Source organism: Coenobita brevimanus, chromosome 89 (genome assembly GCF_032717465.1).
Source record: "Coenobita brevimanus isolate Jiangsu-jjx chromosome 89, ASM3271746v2, whole genome shotgun sequence".
NCBI lineage: Eukaryota > Metazoa > Arthropoda > Malacostraca > Decapoda > Coenobitidae > Coenobita > Coenobita brevimanus.
In genome coordinates, this window is record NC_137042.1 from 2,825,146 (window position 1) to 2,846,792 (window position 21,647).

The 21,647-nt window shown below is 40.0% G+C and overlaps 1 non-coding gene across 1 annotated transcript; it reads left to right on the forward strand.

Annotated features, from left to right (window-relative positions):
• Nucleotides 1-20,824: 20,824 nt before the first annotated feature.
• Nucleotides 20,825-20,943, forward strand: LOC145411487 (5S ribosomal RNA). Its single transcript, XR_013899428.1, has one exon. It is a non-coding gene; the product is annotated as a 5S ribosomal RNA (ribosomal RNA).
• The last annotated feature ends 704 nt before the right edge of the window (nucleotides 20,944-21,647 follow it).

Sequence of the window (21,647 nt, forward strand, 5' to 3'; positions counted from 1 at the left end):
TTTTCCTAAGTGATTTATTTTACTTACTACACCTTACTCCCCTTCATGTTTCACAAATCATTATAATATCGACATACTCTGCATAGATAACGCACGGGAGGGGGGTACCAGCAATATACAAAAATAAATAGCTAAGGAAGAGTTGCTAGGGAGCCTCCTTGCACGACGAGAATTCGGGCCTTAAACACAGAGTTAGCACCCAAGGCCAGTGGATGGTTGGCTGTGTAAAAAGGAACAGCCTCTCATCTTCAAATGCTGTGGAAATATTGAACTTGCAGATATGAATTTTACCTTTTCTAACTCCCCATGTAAAACTGATTTGACCATATGAAGCAGACCTCAAAAATTCCGTTTTTTTTTTTTTTTTCATTACCAAAAAGTATGATTGAAATTGTCATGTTCTTGAATAAATTGATGCTAAGCATTCTTTATTCCTCAATAGAAAACAAAATGTGAGGATTGGTCATATAACTGATGAATAGTAGATCAGAAATAACGATTCGGTGAGATATATGACCAATTTCTTTCTTTTTTTCTTTATTTATTTCTTGATGTCTAGTCCGGCTGCCACCTCATCCAAAATGCGCCAGTAAAAGCTTTGGCAGGAGACCCAGCTCACGACTTGCATGTTTGGTTTCTGCCAAAAGAGAACAACGAAATGAAAACAACCTCAGCCAAAGCAAGAGGTCAAACTACGACAGGAAGGGGTGAATCTGATCTATATCTGTGCATAACAATTTCCATCAAAAGTTAATAGACTCGAAGAACGTCCACGTATTTCACACTGTATTAGGTCGATTTTTTTATTATTTGCCTCCTTTCAAAGACTAGACAGCCAGTTCACTAAGGCCCAGTAGTCCCCAGCGTGCCACACATCAACACATATCACCACTACGGCACTAACACCCACCATCATGATAGGGCTGTCTCAGTTATGTCTGGTATTATCGGGGGTGTTTTTATGGCATTTCGACAGCCTTTTCGTATATTCAGTAAAGTCTGTTTTAACGAAATTCAGATCAACAGGATCCCTACCCCAGAATAAGACCAAACTCTCCTTCAGACAAACGGACTACCTTTCTGTCTCTATGTATTTAATTATCTATATACTATATATTTAAGCTATATGATTATTTCCGTAAGAAGTCATCAACCAAAAATAATTTATTGAATCCTGAATTAGTCAGGGTCCCATTCCATGTCTCATAAAACATTAAGCTTCCGGGATCCATTGGCTGGATCAATAAAGTCTCCCAAGCTTAAGCTGAATTTAAGATATTCTTGACATAACTTTACCCTTCCAGCAAATCAAAAATAAAAATGACATTAAACAGACCAAAAATGAAAAGCAAAACTGTCTGGGAAAATAGATATCTTTTAAGGAGACTTGTTTATAATAGAAATTGATTAGAATTTTTATATATACAACTCCTACGTCCGTATCCTCATCGGGTAAGGAAGCACCCTAGCACCTCTTCCCTTGCGATTTATTTTTGGATATAGGTTGTTAATATCCTTTAGAACATTACTTCTGTTGGGTATGGCGACATCAGAAGGATTGATAGAACACAGAATAAGACGGTTAGGAGTAGTAGGCAAAATAAGTAGTTCAGAAAAAGATATTAGGGACGACAGTATGGGTTCCGATGATGCCGTTTCTCGCTTTTTGCCGGGTCAGGCCTACCCATTCCGTGACAATCCCACATTTCACCCATCGATTTTCCCCCACCATCCACACCGCTGCTATTGCCATATAGCAACCTTTTCCAACGCAGGATTTCATTTTTGTCTTATTTTTAATGCTGTCAGAGATTTTTAGGCAGGTTAGATAAGCAGCTTCTCGTACTGGGGTTAAAGAAGGCAATGACCCGTATTTTTATCGGCTGAGAGCTCCCTAACACCTTTCCCTAAACGATTTACTTTATTACGTTTTACTGTCCTCCTCTGTGTTACATAATGTACAAAAGGATATTGAACACCCACATCCAAAAATAAATCGCTACGAACGAGATGTCAGGGATAATTTTAGTCAGTTCAAAGAGCTCCGTAACACCTTTTCCTAAGCGACTGTTTGTTTATTACCTCCTATTGCTACATAAATCCTTCCAATATCACAATACTCAGCATAAATAACGCAGAAAAGGATATTAACCACCCATATCCAAAAATAAATCGCTTAGGAATAGGTGTTAGTGAGCTTCCTTAACCGACGAGAATACGAGCATGTGTATAACTCCTGCAGTTAGAAAAAAATAAATGAATGAATGGATAAATGAATTAGAAAAATCGCCTGAAGGTAGAAAATTAAAAAATATGAGTAACTGGATTGAAGGGGGCAACGGTAGTAACTTTATATTACTTTAGATTTTCGTACTTTCTTAGGTTATTTCATGTAGCTCAGTGGTGGGTAACGACAATGCCTTGACCTTACCTTCTACCCATAGCACTTCCTCGTGATCAGCATCATTTTTAGTATCAGTCTATAAGTACAGTTCAGCCTTCAAGATGGAAAGATGAGAAATTTAGGCCAAGCTGAAGAGAAATGGGTATAGTGATAGAGTATGGTAAGTGTACTGGAATGGTGTATATCTGAATGAATAAAGAGAGAGAGAGAGAGAGAGAGAGAGAGAGAGAGAGAGAGAGAGAGAGAGAGAGAGAGAGAGAGAGAGAGAGAGAGAGAGAGAGAGAGAGAGAGAGAGAGAGAGAGCAAACAACCTGAAATGGGGAAAAGAAGGACAGGATAACGTAGAGGAGGAATTAAGAACGAAAGGGGGGAGGGAAGAGAAAATTTGAGAGAGAGAGAGAGAGAGAGAGAGAGAGAGAGAGAGAGAGTACATCGGGCAGTACACAAATGCTACAATACTACTTGAGTTCCTGGTACGAGCGAGTTAAGATACGGGAGATCTCGCCCAAAGGTGAAATGCCGGTCAGAGAATCAAACCCAGGACTTCTTGGCTGCGGGTTAAGTGTGCTGCCAATTTTAATTTCTGCAAAAATGAAATAACGCGTGGCTTAGATCTCGCTAAACTCTTTCATTCCAAATAAAAATGAGAAATGAATGAAATACACTCTTTTTTTTCCCCCCGAGATGCTTGAACACCTTGCAGTTAAAGACTAGTTACAATATGTGAACTGATGGACTTGGTTCCAGAGTAAACTAAATGCATACAAGAACTGAACAGAAAATGGGTGAGAGTGTGTAAGTAGACGGATGAGTGTCTATTGCCGTCTGTGCCTGGTCCATCTGACATATTGTACTGACTCTATCATTCCAGTGAAGATATAGATAGATAGATAGATATAATCGTATTATTCTTAAATGTATAGTTTAATCCTTACATGACCAGACATCATTGCTACAGCAAAGAGAAACAGTGATGACAGCGAGAATATAAAAATTAGGACGTACCACGTTTTGCAGCAGTAGTGTAATGGATACGGGAAATGAACCGTCAATAAATTCCACATGTCAAAGCAATATTCTCCTGCAAACGTAACAACACATATGTTTTACCTGGAAGGGACCGTGCAGTGTTGAGTGTGGTTCGATAACATACCTTCATATTAGGCTATATGATAGGCTATATATTATATTTACAGCACTGGTGGATGCTTTATTAAGCCTTGGAGAGATATTAGAACTGCCAGGTTATAGAGAGCCTTCTATAACCTTTCACAGCCTGACGTGTCCCTAAACCATATATAAAATCTATTGGCAGTAGCGAGAACTTGAAAAAAAAAAAAAAAAATCGCATGCAAGGAGCCATTAAGATTTCAATCAATTGCCAATAAATGTTTCTTGTCAAAAACTTCTACAGAGGGAGCAATAAAGCAAAATTTATTATACTGTACGAGGAATGGCATCGTGAAGTGCTGTGTGTGTGTGTGTGTGTGTGTGTGTGTGTGTGTGTGTGTGTGTGTGTGACCCAACCGCATTCCAGAACAGTCCTACAGGCTAAGCCAATGGACAATAGAACGTTATTCTTATTTCGTTCAAGCCATCTACAGAGCGATATAAAATACCGCGACACAAGGAAATTACATTAACAGGAAGGGTTAGATATATTATTCACTATTCTTTCTTCCGGACAATTCATCTCTAAGTTGACAAAATTTCTATCTATCTATCTATTGCCAGACGCCTCAATCCCGTTTGGGGTGGCCACAAACAAATCTCCTCCAAGTGGCCCTGTCCCCCGCCATTTCACTGCCCTGCTCCCAACTCACACCCCCCTCTCTCATATACCTCTCCACCCCATCCCTCCATCTCATCCTCGGCCTCCCCCTCCCTCTTCCCCCCTCCACCTCACTCACATACACTCTCTTCGTCAGTCTTTCACCCTCCATCCTCTCCACATGGCCAAACCACCTCAGTGTGTTCCTCATAACGCTCCCTATCACATCCACATCAACACCACAACATTCCTTTATATCCTCATTCGTCAGCCTATCTCTCCACGTGACTCCACAGGCTCCTCATAAATAACTCATTTCCACTGCTCTCACTCTTGACTTGTGTCCTTCCAACAACGTCCAAGCTTCACTTCCGTACGTTAGAGTTGGTATCACAATACTGTCATGTAGTAACTTTTTCACTTCCATGCTCACTTCCCTGTTTCTTATCACTGCTTTCAAAGAACCAGCAACCTTTCTTCCCTGCTGTACCCTTTCAAGCACTTCACCCTCCAAACCTCCATCCTTACTCATCACACTACCCAAGAACTTACACGTGCCCACATTTTCCAATTCCTCACCATCCAACCTCGCTGTACATTCACTGACTTCACCTCTCTCAAAGACCATCACTTTACTCTTCCCTACATTCACCTTCAGATTCCGTTTCTTACACACTCTCCCAAACTCATCCACCAAGCCTTGCAGCTCCCCTTCGTCTTCACTCAACAACACAGTATCATCTGCAAACAACAGTACAGGGAGTTTCCAAACATTATCCTCTCTCACCAGGGCCACTCCAACATCCACTACCCTACCTTGTACCTCTTTTATTACTCCATCCATGTACAGATTGAATAACCACGGAGACATGACACATCCCTGTTTCAACCCAACTTTCAAAGAGAAAAATTCACTTAGTTCGCCATCCACACGCACTGCAGCCTTCGCACCATCGTACATACTCTTCACAGCATTCAACAACTTCCCATCTACTCCATATATTCTTAACACTTTCCACAATCCTTGTCTATCCACCCTGTCATATGCTTTCTCCAAATCCATGAAAGCCGCATACAACTTCTTTCCCTTCTCTAGAAACTTTTCCACTAAAGATCTAAGAATGAATATCTGATCTACACAGCCTCTTCCCTTCCTAAAGCCTCCCGGTTCTTCTCCAACTAATTTCTCTGTTCTTTCTCTAACTCTGTCAATAAGTATCCTGCCATACACTTTTCCTATTATACTAAGAAGACAAATGCCCCTATGATTACCACACATTTCTTTTTCCCCTTTTTATTAGTGTGAAATATTAAAAAAAAAAAAAAATAACATGTTCTCGTGTAAAAGGAGTTCAATCATTTTTTTTTCCTCAGAGACTGATCAAGTATAATTGTCATAAATGACATTTGTAGTTACTTGTAGAGAAGTATATTTTAGACTTGTGGTCGAGCGGCTTTTATATCTTGTAGTAGCTTCCCCACCAAATGTCATGTAGTGACAGGAGAGGTAAAGAATAGTATGGGACTATTTTTATTTGTCTTGGAAATATTAACAAGTCTCTCACACGGAACGAATATAAGTCCCGGGTAGCTACCTCCCTGTCTCGCTATCTGTCTCTCTCTCTCAAATCGCTAAGCCCTTCTTCCGTGACCTGTCTCTAGGGTCGCTTGTCTCCTTCTCTGTTGCCTCTTCTGTGGCTAATCTCCGTCTGAGCTCTCTTTCCTAAATTCTGGTGTAGCAGGGGTGTGTCACGTATGTTCCTCGTGGATGGACTAAGTCTTTGTTCATGAGAGGACTGCTGACAGCTAACTGCATCATCTCCTTACTGGCCGCTGTCGTCAGCTTTCCTCAGTGTTAAGAGTGTGTAAGCATGTTTAGCACTGCTCGATTCTCGCAGACACAACACCTTCTCATCATCTGACTCCCTGCTTCTATCTATCTATTTATCTATCTATCTATATAATATGTAGTCTTTACCACACTGCTCGGTCGCGCGAAAATGGCGTACCATCGACATTTAATAGTCATAACATATTAATACATATTACATATACATTATAATGAACTTATAAGCTAATTAAGTGAAATATATAATATTGTAAAAGTAAATTGTATGAATATTGTATACATATAATATAGTAAATAGTGATTATTCAGTAATATTACGCATATAATTGTGCAATGGTAATACTGCTAGGTTATACATTACATATTTGAGTTATCACTTTAGTAATGTCTAATGTTTCACCTAACTTGTATGATGATACTGGTAATACAGAATTATGCTATAAGTGTATGACTTATAATATTGTACTAACATTGTGGTACTACATAATTGTATTTTATGAATTGTTACAAAATATTGTGTTAATGCATAATTGTGTTGGCCTTATAATTGTAGTTACATTTGTTAATGCAACTCTTACATAAGTGTCTTGGCCTTATAATTGTAGTTAAAGTTACATAAAAGTTACATCTTGTTAATGCAACTGTTTTGTCGTTACATAATTGTTACATATCGTTTGTAGGTACATAATTGTAATTAAAGTTACATAAAAGTTACATCTTGTTAATGCAACTGTTACATAATTGGCAAAGTGTAACATAATGCAATCGTTTGTCGTTACATAATTGTTACATATCGTTTGTAGGTACATAATTGTAGTTAGTGTAACATAATGCAATCGTTTGTCGTTACATAATTGTTACATATCGTTTGTAAGTACATAATTGTAGTTAAAGTTACATAAAAGTTACATCTTGTTAATGCAACTGTTACATAAATTGGTACATATTGTTTGTAGTTACATAATTGTAACAAGTGTAACATATCGTTTATAGTTACATTATTGTAATATGGAGTAACATAATTGTAATAACTGCAGTCCTAACATATGCTGCGGTCGATGATAGTGATGATGTGTCATGCCACTTGTTTGTGGAGACACAATTTGCTTTTTTGTTTGTAGTTTATGTGGTATTTTGGCATATATAGTAACATTTACACTTATTTTCATTTGTTCGTTATGTGATCTTACTCTATTTCTCTTTTTTCTTTCTTACTTTTCTTTCTTTCTTTCATTTTTTTTTTTTTTTTTTTTTTTTGTAAGTATTGATTTTCTATAGTTTGTTTTTCTTTGCTTGTGTACACTTTTTCCATGTTCATGGTTGCATAATTACTGGCTAATTTCCTTGGGATACTTTTTTAAAGTTTAGTTTATATTGCACAGATACTACTGAAAATGATATTATATAGTCCCATATTTTGTTATTTTATATAACAAATATATACATATATACAGTATTAACTATATACACTGATTTGTTGTTCACCTGTACCTATCGTGGGTAATATGTGTGTCAGCACTGTGTGGAAATCATTGTCTTCCCGATTGTGTTGAAGATGTTCACTCTTGCTAACGTCATTTGTGTTGGCCATTTTTTTTTTTTCTCTAGTTTACCTTGTAACTTAATTTATATGTTTCCACTAGGTAGCTTTAATTAATAAATGTTTAATGCAGTTCTTTTAATTGCTCACTGAGTAACTGTGATTGTATATTTTCTTTATCACTTTGTAGATATAATAATGTATAGTTGTATGTATGAAACACGTATTTTATGTAGGTATAAATGGTAACACTCGTTGGTAGTAAATAAAAGTTATAATAAATGAATGAATATATACAGTGTAGAATATTTATTGTTGGTGCAAGTATTGAATGATTGAATTATGAAGATAATTGAAGTAGGTATATGAATTTTAGTTGTAACTATACAACACGTTTTATATGTTTGTGCAGAAGCTTATTGTCTATCACCGTGTATTGCATAAATGAAGTAACTATGTAACTCACTAATTTTTACCGTGGTGGGAAATGGTGTGAGTGGTGTTGCACGTGGTGATAGCGTTGTCCTTCGCGGGTTGATTGGCGTGTTGTCGTCTCAGCACCTGGTGACGTCGGCTTCCCACACTGGTAGCTGTGGTGAGTGAATGAGTAGCGATGAGGTCTGGTGGTTATGAATCGTGTCTCACTCTTCGTTTGTTTGTTCCGTTTTTCTATGTCGATGTTTTCTCGGTCCTTTTCTCTAGTGATTTACTCGTTGTGGGATGAAGACTGCCGCTACTTGTAGGTGCGTGTAGATTATACAGACGACTCATAGAGTTGTTACTTGTAGTTGATTGTAGATGGTTGTAGTTCGTTCACTGTAGAACTGAAGTTAATCTTGTAGAGTCTCGGTTGCTTTTGTAGAAATTTGCTTTTAATTCGGAGACGATGTCCGTAGATTTGCTGGTTTGTCGTTAAGCTACTTGCAAGGCGTCGTGTGATCTCTTGACCTCTGCATCAGCATGATGATCTGGGAGACGGAGGGGGCTGGATGGAGAGAATACTGTCAGGAGCTGATGTTGTTGGTTAAGACAGATATTCTTGTTTTCAATCTTGATATTTTGTAGGAATTTAATGTTGATTCGTAGACGAGGTTCGTATACGTTCGCTGCTACCAAATGTCATAAATGACATTTGTAGTTACTTGTAGAGAAGTATATTTTAGACTTGTGGTTGAGCAGCTTTTATATCTTGTAGTAGCTTCCCCACCAAATGTCATGTAGTGACAGGAGAGGTAAAGAATAGTATGGGACTATTTTTATTTGTCTTGGAAATATTAACAAGTCTCTCACACGGAACGAATATAAGTCCCGGGTAGCTACCTCCCTGTCTCGCTATCTGTCTCTCTCTCTCAAATCGCTAAGCCCTTCTTCCGTGACCTGTCTCTAGGGTCGCTTGTCTCCTTCTCTGTTGCCTCTTCTGTGGCTAATCTCCGTCTGAGCTCTCTTTCCTAAATTCTGGTGTAGCAGGGGTGTGTCACGTGTGTTCCTCGTGGATGGACTAGGTCTTTGTTCATGAGAGGACTGCTGACAGCTAACTGCATCATCTCCTTACTGGCCGCTGTCGTCAGCTTTCCTCAGTGTTAAGAGTGTGTAAGCATGTTTAGCACTGCTCGATTCTCGCAGACACAACACCTTCTCATCATCTGACTCCCTGCTTCTATCTATCTATTTATCTATCTATATAACATGTAGTCTTTACCACATAATGTGATATATAATGAATGCATTCGTGTCTCGATAGCTTGGTCGTAGGTACTTGTAGGGAGATAGGGCAATCGATTATGGATCGTTAAGCTCAGCCAGAATAAAGTAGTGAGACGTAGTGTCAACGAGGTGAGTTACAGCACTCTTGGGTTACTAAGTTTATTGCACACAGTTATATTAGTGAGTTACTGCGTAGTGAAGCGTGACCCCTGAATCGGACCTTCTCTCTAGCCCTTCTCTCCCCTTTCTCTGATCTGAAGGGAATCTCTCCGACATTATATACAGCTTGGAAATGATGTGTATGTCTGGTAAATTTCCTATCACGTGGACTAACTGACTAAGGCTGGTTACTCCACGTGTTTGAATACGTCATGAAATTCTTGGTCGTCTGGACTACAAGCAAGTTTGAGATACATCATATAGTTAAGGATTCTTGATGGTCTGGGACAACGAGGTTGTGGATATACATTATGTGAATTGACGTTCCTATACTCTATTTTTTTTCCAGCTGATGATCCACTTTCGTGGATGTGGCACTTGCGCACTCCTGCCGCGTGATTGGTTGGTTTCAGTTTCGTACCTGAAGTATCATATTTACAAAAAACAATTGTACCTTATATTCCAATTCTCATAAATGCTGTTTTGCATTGTCATTGTAATATACAAACAGACATGAAACGAGTATATATCTGTGCTTCACCCAAACGGACAATGAATTTGAGGAAGGTGAATTTGAAATTGAACTATTTATTGTTGTAAAAGGTACAAATTTGTTGCATCTCTTATATATATATATATATATATATATATATATATATATATATATATATATATATATATATATATATATATATATATATATATATACAGTACTTACGGATAATAAAGGCGAAGGTATCGAAGCAATGGAGTAGGTGTGATCCATAATAAAGTCTGACACATTGCGAGACGAGACAACTTGTTTTTCCCGCCTGGCCGTCTCTCGTGTCCCCCTCTCCTCTGTAGCGACTCTTCCATTCGCCTTCCCACTTCCACCGCTTTACCACTGACAAAACCGCTAATTTACTTTGAATCGTACATACCTTTTATTTGTACTTACGCAGCCAAATGCGTTTATTCTTTAAAAATTATAGGGAGATGCAGTAAATCTATACCTTTTACAACAATAAATGTTTCAATTCAAATTCAACTTCCTCAAATTCGTTGTCCGTTTGGGTGAAGCACAGATATATACTCGTTTCATGTCTGTTTGTATAATACAATGACAATGCAAACAGCATTTATGAGAACTGGAAAATAAGGTATAATAATTTTTTGTAAATATGATACTTCAGGTACGAAACTGAAACCAACCAATCACGCGGCAGGAGTGCGTCGGTGTCACATCCACGAAAGTGGATCATCAGCTGGAAAAAAATCGAGTATAGTGAGAAACTGTGTATGTCTCCAGCAGACACTACATCCTGTACCTTGTGTTTATTTGATCTATACTGATGCCAATATAACGCCTATATAATGTCTACACATGTGGTGTTGTGACTCAGTACAATATCAGTAGAGTACCCTAGGTTAAGGCAATGGATTTTGGCAACATGCATGTATCTGATAATAATAACAGTAAGGCCAGTGAGAGAGAGAGAGAGAGAGAGAGAGAGAGAGAGAGAGAGAGAGAGAGAGAGAGAGAGAGAGAGAGAGAGAGAGAAGGGGGGAAGGGGGACGGTCGTGATGAATGAAATTAGCTACTTAACCCTTTCACCCCCAGAGGCCTCTCCTCAACTGAATAAATTATATGGCGTTGGAGAGAGCAAAATGAAAATTATCCTCTGAAGCCGAATAATAAAAGATCCTTAATTTTCTGATAAAAGAAAAAATAATTTAGTTGTGGAAAAAAAATATATGAATAACATGAGAGGGAATTTCCTCTGTGAAGTTCAGTTGGTTATCTCGTGGTGTAAGCCAAGCCCATATTTAATCCCGTGACCTCCTGCAGTCCATTATCCTCATAATAAGGAAGTGAGGGACATTTGCATAGCCACGCAGCCGAGTCACTTGGGCCAGTATTTTCGTCGTTTGAGGAAGCTCCCTAACACCTTTTTCTAGGCGATTTTTTTTTTGTCTATTACACCTTACTGTCCTCTTCTATGCAACATAAACGTTTCTAATACCGTTATTTCACCTTCCCTGTCCTGTTCTGTTGCATAAATATTTCTAATAACCACATAATCAGCATAAATAACTATTAATCATCCATGCCCTGAAATAAATCGTTACGGAAAAGGTGTTAGGGGGCTTCCTTGACCGGCGAGAATACGAACCCTGGTCATATCGGTGCCACCACATGAAGGCGTCACTTTATTGCACCAAGGTAAATTAACGAACACGAAATGCCGTCTGTCGTAATAAAATGCTGGCTGATTTGTCTGACATTAGAGTGACAGATTCTCACTACGATCCGATTTACTTGCAAGGCAGGGTATGTTACAGGCTCATATTCTCGTCGGGTAAGGAGTCTCCCTAACATCTCTTCCTTAGCGATTTATTTTCCAAGGTACCCATTACTATCCACTTTTTTTCATTCTTTGTCTTATTAACGTCGACATAGGTTGCATGAATAACACACAAGAATATAGTAACGGAGCAGAATCAGAAATAAATCTGAGAGGATGAGGTATTAGCAAGCCTCCTTACCGCACCAGTATATCGCCCACAGATTCCAACTCGTTCACCACACGGGATGATTTAATTCTCGCTATGGGTGGGCCTGGGGTAGCCTAGTCAAGAGCCGGTGACCAAATCAAGGTGGTCTGCGGTCCATAATTTTTTTTTTTTTTTTTTTTTTTTTTTTTGTGCAAGGAAGAAGGAACCAAAGGCCACGAGCCAGCAATTGTTGTTCCTTCCAAGAGAAAAACAAAATGCGAGAGAGAGCCAAATTCAAGATCCAATCATATCGAGATGCCTGGACTGCGTTTGAAAGACTGGAGATCATAGGAAGCAGGAAATACAGACAGAGGGAGACACTTCCAGAGTTGACCTGTTGCATAAATGAAGGATTGGGAGTAACGGTTAACTCTTGCATTAGAGAGTTGGACAGAAAAGGGATGAGAGTTTGCTGCTAGATGGGTGCTACGCGCCCGTCATAGAGGTGGAAGAATGCATGCAGACAGTTCAGGGAAGCAGTGACCATTGAAGTAGCGATAGAAAAGAGATAAAGATGCAACATTGCGGCGAAGAGACAGAGGTTGAAGAGAGTCAGGAAGAGGAGGAGAGTTAATGAGACGAAAAGCCTTTGACTCCACCCTATTGAGAAGAGTTGTATGTGGGGAGCCTCCCCACACATGAGAGTTGTACTCCACACAGGGGCGGATAAAACCTCAGTATAGAGCCAACTATTGTGCAGGGGTAAAGAAGGAACGGAGTCGGCTTAGCACACCTAATCTCTTGGAAGCAGATTTTACAAGAGATGTAATATGATCTTTCCAAGATAAGTCCCAAGTAAATGAAAGCCCAAGCATGTTCAACGATGATGCAGGATTAAGCTGAATATTATTAAGCATTGGTGAGTATACCTGTGGAAGATTTTGTCGGGTTGATAAGTGCAAAAACTGAGTCTTTGATGCATAAAAAAAATGTATATATTTTTACCTCAGTCAGAGATACGAGCCAAGTCAGAATTAGGTGTGCCATAGCCTCATCCCTTGTTTGTTGAAGTAACTGCTGAGATGGACGTTGCGGGAACCCAATGGAAAGGTGAAGGGTGGAGTCATCAGCATAAGAGTGGATAGGGTTAGATGTACAGCTTAGAAGGTCATTGATGAATAAAAGGAAGAGAGTAGGTGATAGGACAGAGCCCTGAGGAACACCACTATTGATAGATCTAGAAGAAGAACGATGGCCGTCTACAACAGCGACTATAGAACGACCAGAAAGGAAGCTAGAGATCAAGGCAAGGATAGAAGGATAGAAACCGTAAGAGGGCAGTTTGGAAATTAAAGATTTATGCCAGACTCGATCGAAAGCCTTAGCAATGGCAAAGCTTTCGCCAAAGTCCCGAAAGGAGGATCACCAGGAGTTTGAAAGGTAAGTGAGAAGATCGCCAGTGGAGCGTCCCTGACGGAACCCATACTAATGATCAGAAAGAAGGTCGTGACAGGAAAGATACTTTAAAATTTTTCTATAGTAGTACTCGCGTAAATTTGCGGCTTTGGTGTGGCCCACACCTGTGTACAATGGTGCCACGTTTCCCCAACTTGCGATGTGAAACGGAAGCTAGTTATGTACATGGCATCACAAATACGATAAATTCAGATGCATAAAACTTACACTTGTGTATTTTGATGGATGAATTAACAGTAATCTTATTATGCATAAAATATTTATACAGTAACACAGAAACATGGCATACATATTGTACAGTGTTGCTAAAAGAAATTGTAGTCACTTTTAATGTTTTTTAGCGTAGTTTTAGGGTGGGTAATGATATCACAGTTATGGATATAAGATAATGAGCCTGAAAAAAGAAGAAATATGCCAATATCCAAAGTAAAAGAAATAATTCATATAATTCTTGTGAGTGGCAACACTGACACACCCAGTCTGGCCTAAGGTAAAGTACATACCTCCATATACCCAAACCTAGCTTGTACAGGTGTTGCTAGGGAAAAATGCTCACATTTACTGGCTTTTACCGTAATTTTAAGGGCGAGGAATAATCACATTTATAATCATAAGCTAATATGTAGGACAAAACAGTAGGCATATGCCAATATCGAAGTAAAAAAAAATAAACATTATTCACTAGCGACCGGCAACATTTCCACACCCAGTCGGTGGCCTTGACCTCAAGGGTGGTGTGGAAATGATGTCAAATTTACAATATATACAATATTATGTAAAAGAAAATATCCAAAATGTCTCTTGCAATAAAAGAGAGAGAGAGAGAGAGAGAGAGAGAGAGAGAGAGAGAGAGAGAGAGAGAGAGAGAGAGAGAGAGAGAGAAAGGCAGGCAGGAGAGGGGCAAGGATGAATGCATTGTCGGCATGACGGAGGGTGGTGGTGGTGGAGGCACTGTCAGGCTGAGAGAGAGATGGAGGAAGGGGAAAGAGAATGAATGAATGAAAATCAATCATGGTACTGCAATAACGGGTCATCTGTTGCCGTATACAAAAAATGATAAATATCACTAAATATAACAAAACCAAATTAACAAGTGAAAGCACAATTATAAATAACTTATAAAAGAATCAAAAGTACTCAGGGTGGCTCACATCTCCCACTAGGAGAGAGAGAGAGAGAGAGAGAGAGAGATAACGGTATAGATAACGTGGCAACACTGTACCACTCGCATCCCACTTCTCGCCGAGGCAACACCTCCACCGTTGTTCCCGGCGGGACCAGCCACCCTTAGCATCACCGAGGAGAGTTGGCCTGTTCCATCCACCAGGAGGGTGTCGGCCTAGGACGTGTCCACCCGGAGGTTGAGTGAGCAGTTTTCCTCCCTCCGCCCACCTGGACCAGGGCCTGCCCTCCCTACGACCGTGTCCGGGCCTCTCTCGTTGGTCTCCATCTGCTATGGGGCTGGGCAAGTCTTTACCGCCCTTTTTCCACCCAGGGCAAGGGGGTTGAGGGCAGCATCGGGGTGGTTTTACGTCCAGCACTTGTAGACGCCCCCTCCATCAGCGCCTGGCAGCTCACCGTGCTTTCGCCGTCCCGCCCTGCCCTCCTCGACCATCGTGTGCTTGTTTGCCTGTACCACCGCGCCTTCCCCTCGCCTAGTTCGCCACCTCGTCAGCCTTCGTGCCGGCCCAGCTATGCTGTCATGGGAGAGCTATTTTCTGCCACTTCCCTGACGGGATCTCTTGTTTGCCCATTCCCCACCAGAGCTGTGGGGAAAATATTCAACACACACACAACACTGTACACAGGTGCGGCCCACACCACAGGCGCACATTTACGTGAGTACTACTATAGTAAGAATTGACTCAAAAACTTTTGAGATACAGGATGTAAAAGCAGTTGGACGATAGTTAGAGGGTTGGGAATGGCCGAATGGTCACCCTTCTTTGGGACTGGCTGAATGAGAGCAAACTTCCAGCAAGAAGGAAAGGTACAAGTTGATAGACAAAGACGAAAAAATTTACCTAGGCAGGGTGTAAGCACAGAAGCACAGTTCTTGAGAACAACAGGAAGGACTCCATCAGGCCCATATGCCTTATTAGTATTAAGGCCAGGAATGGCAGAAAATACATCAGCTGAAGAAATTTTAATGTCAGCCATGAGGAAGTCAGAGGGGGGAAGAGATGGAGGAACAGCACCGGAATCGTCTAAGGTGGAATTGGAGGAGAAAGTCTGAGCGAAGAGATCTGCTTTCTCAGTAGAAGAAATAGCTACAGAGCCATCAGAGTAGAAAAGGGGAGGGAAGGATGATGAGGTAAGGTTGTTAGAAAGGTTTTTGGCAAGGTGCCAGAAGGAGCAGGAAGAATTCGAGTTGGAGAGTTGAGAGCATTTAGTATGGATGAAATTATTTTTAGCAGGGCAGAGAACAGACTTAGCACGATTCCGGGCAGAAACGTATAAAAGGTGTGATTCAGGGGTGGGCTGGCTCCGGTACCTTTTATAGGCCCTCTCCTTGTTGCGGACAGCATTAGAATAAGCTTGATTAAACCAAGGCTTTCTTGCATTAGTCAGAGGTTATAAGAAAGGAATATATGCTTCCATGCCCGAGAGAATAACCTCCGTAATGCGCAAGGCACACTCAGATGGCTCCCGGCCATGGAAGCAATAATCATTCCAGGGAAAATCAAAAGAAGTACTGCCTGAGGGCCTCCCAATCCGCAGCTCCAAAGTGCCACAGACGACGTTTCTTTGGAGGGTCCACAGGCCATACCGAAGCTATAGGACAGGTTAAGGTGAAAAGGTTGTGATCGGAGGAGCCCAACGGAGAGAAAAGATTAACAGTGTAAGCAGAAGGATTAGTAGTAAGGAAGAGGTCAAGTATGTTGGAGCTCTCTCCAAGGCGGTCAGGGATACGGTAGGGTCCTGTACAAGCTGCTCTAGATCATTAAGGATAGAAAAGGTGTAGGCTAGTTCACCAGGTGGATCAGTGAAAGGTTCGAATCCTGGGTGGGACAGGGAACAGTTTAAGGATTTGGGTCAAGTTAAATCAGACTTTACTGATCTACTGTACCATAAGACCTACCGATATGTCGTAAATATACCCAAGCTAAGACCAATAGACCAGTCCTATAGGCGGCAGCCTTAGCATGTATTCAATATGGAAGGTGGGTGTTAACGCCAAAATGGTAGCATGTGGACGTGTAGTGTACTTAGGAGGACTGCTAGGCCTCAGGGAACGGGATGTGAAGCATATACCCAGAGTCAGACATAAGAAAAAAAGAAAAAGAAAAAACTTTCTGCCAAGGCCTCTCCAAAGCTAAATATTAGTGTCTAGAGATAGGAGGGACAAAATGCATTGTACGATATCGTTATAAAACAACTCTTCTTCTACATTTCATTCATGTTGCTGTACCACATTTAAATTGATTCTTACTAAGCTCTCTAGCCTCTGTTTAGATCGTTTAATAACCAAGTGTAGCTAATGTGAAGGCTTGATTTGACTGGTAACCAAGGAGATTCATTCCTACCTCAACAAGAGGTATCGTTTTATTTCACAAAACCACAAATTAGTCATAAGTTGAGTAAGTGACCAAGACTCTTATTCTTGTCTCTTATGGAAGCTCCCTAACACCTTTTCTTATGTGATTTGTTTTGGTTATTACACTTTACTGTCCTCTTTGGTGTTAAATGTATCCATCTATTATTGCGATACTCTCCATAAATTAAGTACAAATTGATATCAGCCAGGCATATCCAAAAAATAAATAGCTAAGGAAGAGGTGCTAGGGAGCCTCCTTAAGCATTGAGAATACGGGCTCAAGTTCCTATTATGCCAAAGCTTTAACTCAGCTCAGGAGATACTTTACGTACAGGCTTGGGCAAAAACTAGTCACCAGTCCTCTATCATCACCATGCCCTGCCTCCCATACTGCCCATTCCTCCCTGGTTCTCCAGCATCCTTCCTTTTCAATCTCTCTCTCTCTCTCTCTCTCTCTCTCTCTCTCTATCTGTTGTGTTTAATGTTGCTATCACATACAAACAGCAAAGTGCCAACTAACTTTTGTTCACTCCTGTACCAGAAGTATTAAAAAGGGAACTGATTAAAATCCCTTGCCCCTACAGTCCTTCCAAAAGTTTATTATATTTCCCTCGTGGTAGGAATTAAAAAAAAAAAAAATGGAGGTCCGTAAATAGCGCTGGTGTTATCTTTCGTGTTGTGGGGACGGCTCAGACTGCTGGTGTGGGCGTGGATGTGGCAGTGGGAGTAAGAAGTGAATACGTAATGCAAGGTAGACACTGGCAAGGTTAACAGAGCCATCCCCCGTAACACACGAAAAGCTGGCCTTAGAGTGGAAGAGGAGTATTATACGATTAAATGGACCGCACCGCATTTAACACGTATTGAACGAGCTGAGTGAAAACCAAACTGACCTGCTCATATATTTCTGTCACAATGACTTCTTCCGCTGCGACTAAATGTCATATTGTACGGGTAAAAAGTGTGTTGTGACTATCGCACACCACCACACCTCTATACACTCTGTCAAGTGAATGGATCTTGCTGATTGAGTTTATACTGTACTGAATGTTGTCAGAATTGTCGGGATTGTATAAGAGAAAACGTGTGCCAAGCACTTGTGAATTACTCAGGAAGAACTAGCACTTTTTAGAACAAAACACCTGCAGCTGATCGGGGATAAACCAAAACACTGAAAATGGCAAAGGCCGCGCTCTTGGTTGCTGCGCATATGTTTAAGGAAGTAATCATCGACAATCCATTTTTAGATGTCGTGGGTGCTACTGCGGACAGAAATACGGTGTTGGAGAGAGAAACTGTGGGACAAGCACGACCAAGAAGTATGAACTGGGTCGAAAATTACATGTGGTGATGTTATACCTCCCCATGGGCGATAAAAAGCCCACAGTCGGCCCACTTTAATACGTGATTGAAATATATACTGCAGTTTTTATTTACAGACACAGGAGCTCCACCACTTGCCTTCACTATCGTTGCTAGGTGAGTGACAAACCGTAACGCTAACTGTGGTCCTGTCTACCGGAAAACCCCTAGACTCAAGGCTGGTAAGTTATTATTATTATCATTATTATTATTAAATCAATTTAATCCAACAAGGCCATGGAATCTGAACGCTGTAGCTTAGATCACGTTGCCTTAACTCCTTCACTACGACAGCTCTCCCCAAAACCATATTATTTAGAGATTGTAATAACTGCATAAACTAGTGTATTTGGGCTGAAGGACTAATACGTTTTTCTGGTGCGAAAACAATATCGCATTATATACTCATATTGCCGGTGGGTTAGTATCAAAGGAGTGACACTTCAAAACAGTGACATAACAAAGGAGTGACAGCTGAAAAGTGAATTTCAAAGGAATAACACGAAAACTGCAGTATCGAAGGAGTGAAATATCAAAAGAGTGACAAATAAAATCAAAGAGGAGTTTCAACAGAATGACTGAAATAACATGTAAAATGCTTGTGAAGCACCTTTATGCATGCTACGTAAATCATATTTACACATGCTTCTGAAGCATTTGTGCTTCAGACTAGCTGATATTTTCTTGACATGTTTCTGAAACATTTGTGTTTCAAACGAGCTGGGCTCGTATCACTAGCTTAGGGACAACTTTCAGCTGAGGTCGTCCTATTGATGTGAGCGATGTCTTCGTCATTTGAAGCCATAATTAATTTTTTAAATTTTTCAAACCCGTAATGGATGATTATCAGTTTGTTAAATCCTAAATGGGTAAAGAAAAGCCAGCTTTCAGAGGACACATCTACCGACAACAATTTTTTTTTTTCGGTGTGAAAACAAAAACTGAAACGGTACCGCAACCCTTCGTAGTATGCCAAATTTCAATAATTTTGGTGGATCGGTATCAAAAGGTCAAGCACACAATCATCCCCCACTGATAGAGAGAGAGTGGAAGGCGTTCGGGCCATGACTGTGTGGAGTGTGCACGATCTTAGAGCCGACAATCTTCCCAGAACAAACAACCTGGAGGCTTGGCACAGGCTTTCGAAACAGTAGTTGACCGGTACCATTTGGAAGAGTTCATGGTAAAAGAGTTCATAGAAGACCACAGCACAGCTCAAGAGGTTGAACGACCGACTGCAAGAAACAGTCCAACAAAACACAAGAAAGTGCAAATCATGAGAGAAGAGAGGCTTACAACTGTCTGCAGAGGACATGTAACCGCCCCTCTCGATGAATATCTCCAGCCGATTGCACATAATCTACATCTAGGTTCAAGTAATCTTAATGACTATACACTGGGAGACAATTTCAGTGATGGAAAACATGAATTTCAAGAATATAAATAATAAAAAAAAAAAAATGCTTTTTTGAAAAAAAAAAAAATGTCTTTTGCATCACTTAAAATTTTAATATTTCAATATAATGTATAAATTTCAATTAATTAAAAAATAAATAAAAATTTTACTGCATTTTATATCAATGAAAATTTAAAATTTTCCAATGCCACTCCTTTGATACATTTAAATTTTCATTCATCTAAAATATTTTTCATCACTTTAAAAGTGTAACTTCTTTGATAAAAAATTTTGTCACTCCTTTGAAGTGTCACTCCTTTGAATAAAACCGATGCTTGCCCGCAAAACTCTGAGGGACTAACTAATAGCCTTTATAACAAAATGTGTGCAAATATCATTACCTTTGTTTCCATACCATTATTGAACCACAATTAACAATTCTGACCAAAAAGTCGAGAACATTATTTTCATTTATTTTCGCGTGCCGCGATTTTCGACAATTTTGCACTCATACGTCCAGTGCGTTTCCCAAACTTTTTGTTTCGTATTTTTTCTGACACTCCCTGGACTTACCCCACCTAATGCAAAAAGAATTAGGTCGATATCTATTACCTTTCTCGTGAAAGAAACGAACAAACGCACAGACAGACACACATATATACATTGGCCATTATTTAGATATAAGGAAAGCCTCGTGCTGTGTTCTTACTGGATCGCATACCTCAACTCGCGTTTAGCACAGGGTAATGACTCTTTGCGAGTTATTTCGTTCTTCATATCTACAGATAAATTATTACATTTTATGGCCCGCATTCTCGTCGGTTAAGGAAGTTCCCCCACACCTCTTCCTGAGCGATTTTTTTTTTTAATGCATTAAAATCGTCGTTTGTGTTGCTTAAATCATCCTAACATCACCATACTCCGCATAAGTAACTTACAATTTTATATTAACCAGCCAGATCCAAAAATAAATAGCTGGGGAAGATGTGCTTGGGAGCCTTCTTACTGAACAAGAGTACTGCCCTCGTCTGTTGCCATAATAAACAAATGAATAAAAAAATATATAAATAAAAATGAAATTATAGACTAACGTTGAGTTTTAACAAACTACTACATATGGTTAATTTTAGACATTGTTTATATATATGCCAACGGCCATACCACGTTGAGTACACCGCTTCCCATCCGATCAGCGAAGTTAAGCAACGTTGGGTCTGTTTAGTACTTGGATGGGTGAGCGCCTGGGAACACCAGATGCTGTTGGCATCCCTACGTGTCAAGTGGGGTTGGTGGAGGATTAGTGCCCCTCCCTGTAAAACAATTAACTCTAAGCCCTTGGCCACCTCGTTTGGGGTACATGGTGTCTTAAAAAAAAAAAAAAAAAAAAAAAAAATATATATATATATATATATATATATATATATATATATATATATATATATATATGGAATCACATATAAAGTTTACATCACTCTCTCACTCTCTCTATCTATATAAATGATCAGCAGCAGCAGCAGTTGAGTGTCCACTACAGGACCGGCCTATCCCTACCGAAGCAGGGACGATACAGCCAATGTATCTCTACCCAGTGGCTTAGGCTGTCTGGTAGAGACTGCATGTGGGGTGAGAAGTGCTTGTGAGTGTCACTGTAATGTTGTAGTGGCTTTGGATGTGTGTGTAGTCTGTGAACCAAGTGTAATCAGCTCGCCTTAAGCCGACTGGGTGCAGGCATACTGGTAGGTGACACTGGTTCAACCACAGCACCCCTTATGTCCGCCAAAGCAGTAAGCGGCTCGGTGAACGCTTCCCAAAGTTTTTACAACTGTGGCAGGAGGCAAACCCGCGTCCACCAGCGTGCGAGAAACACACTCTGCCACTGTACCACAGAGGCATATATATATATATATATATATATATATATATATATATATATATATATATATATATATATATATATAAATTTGGGAACT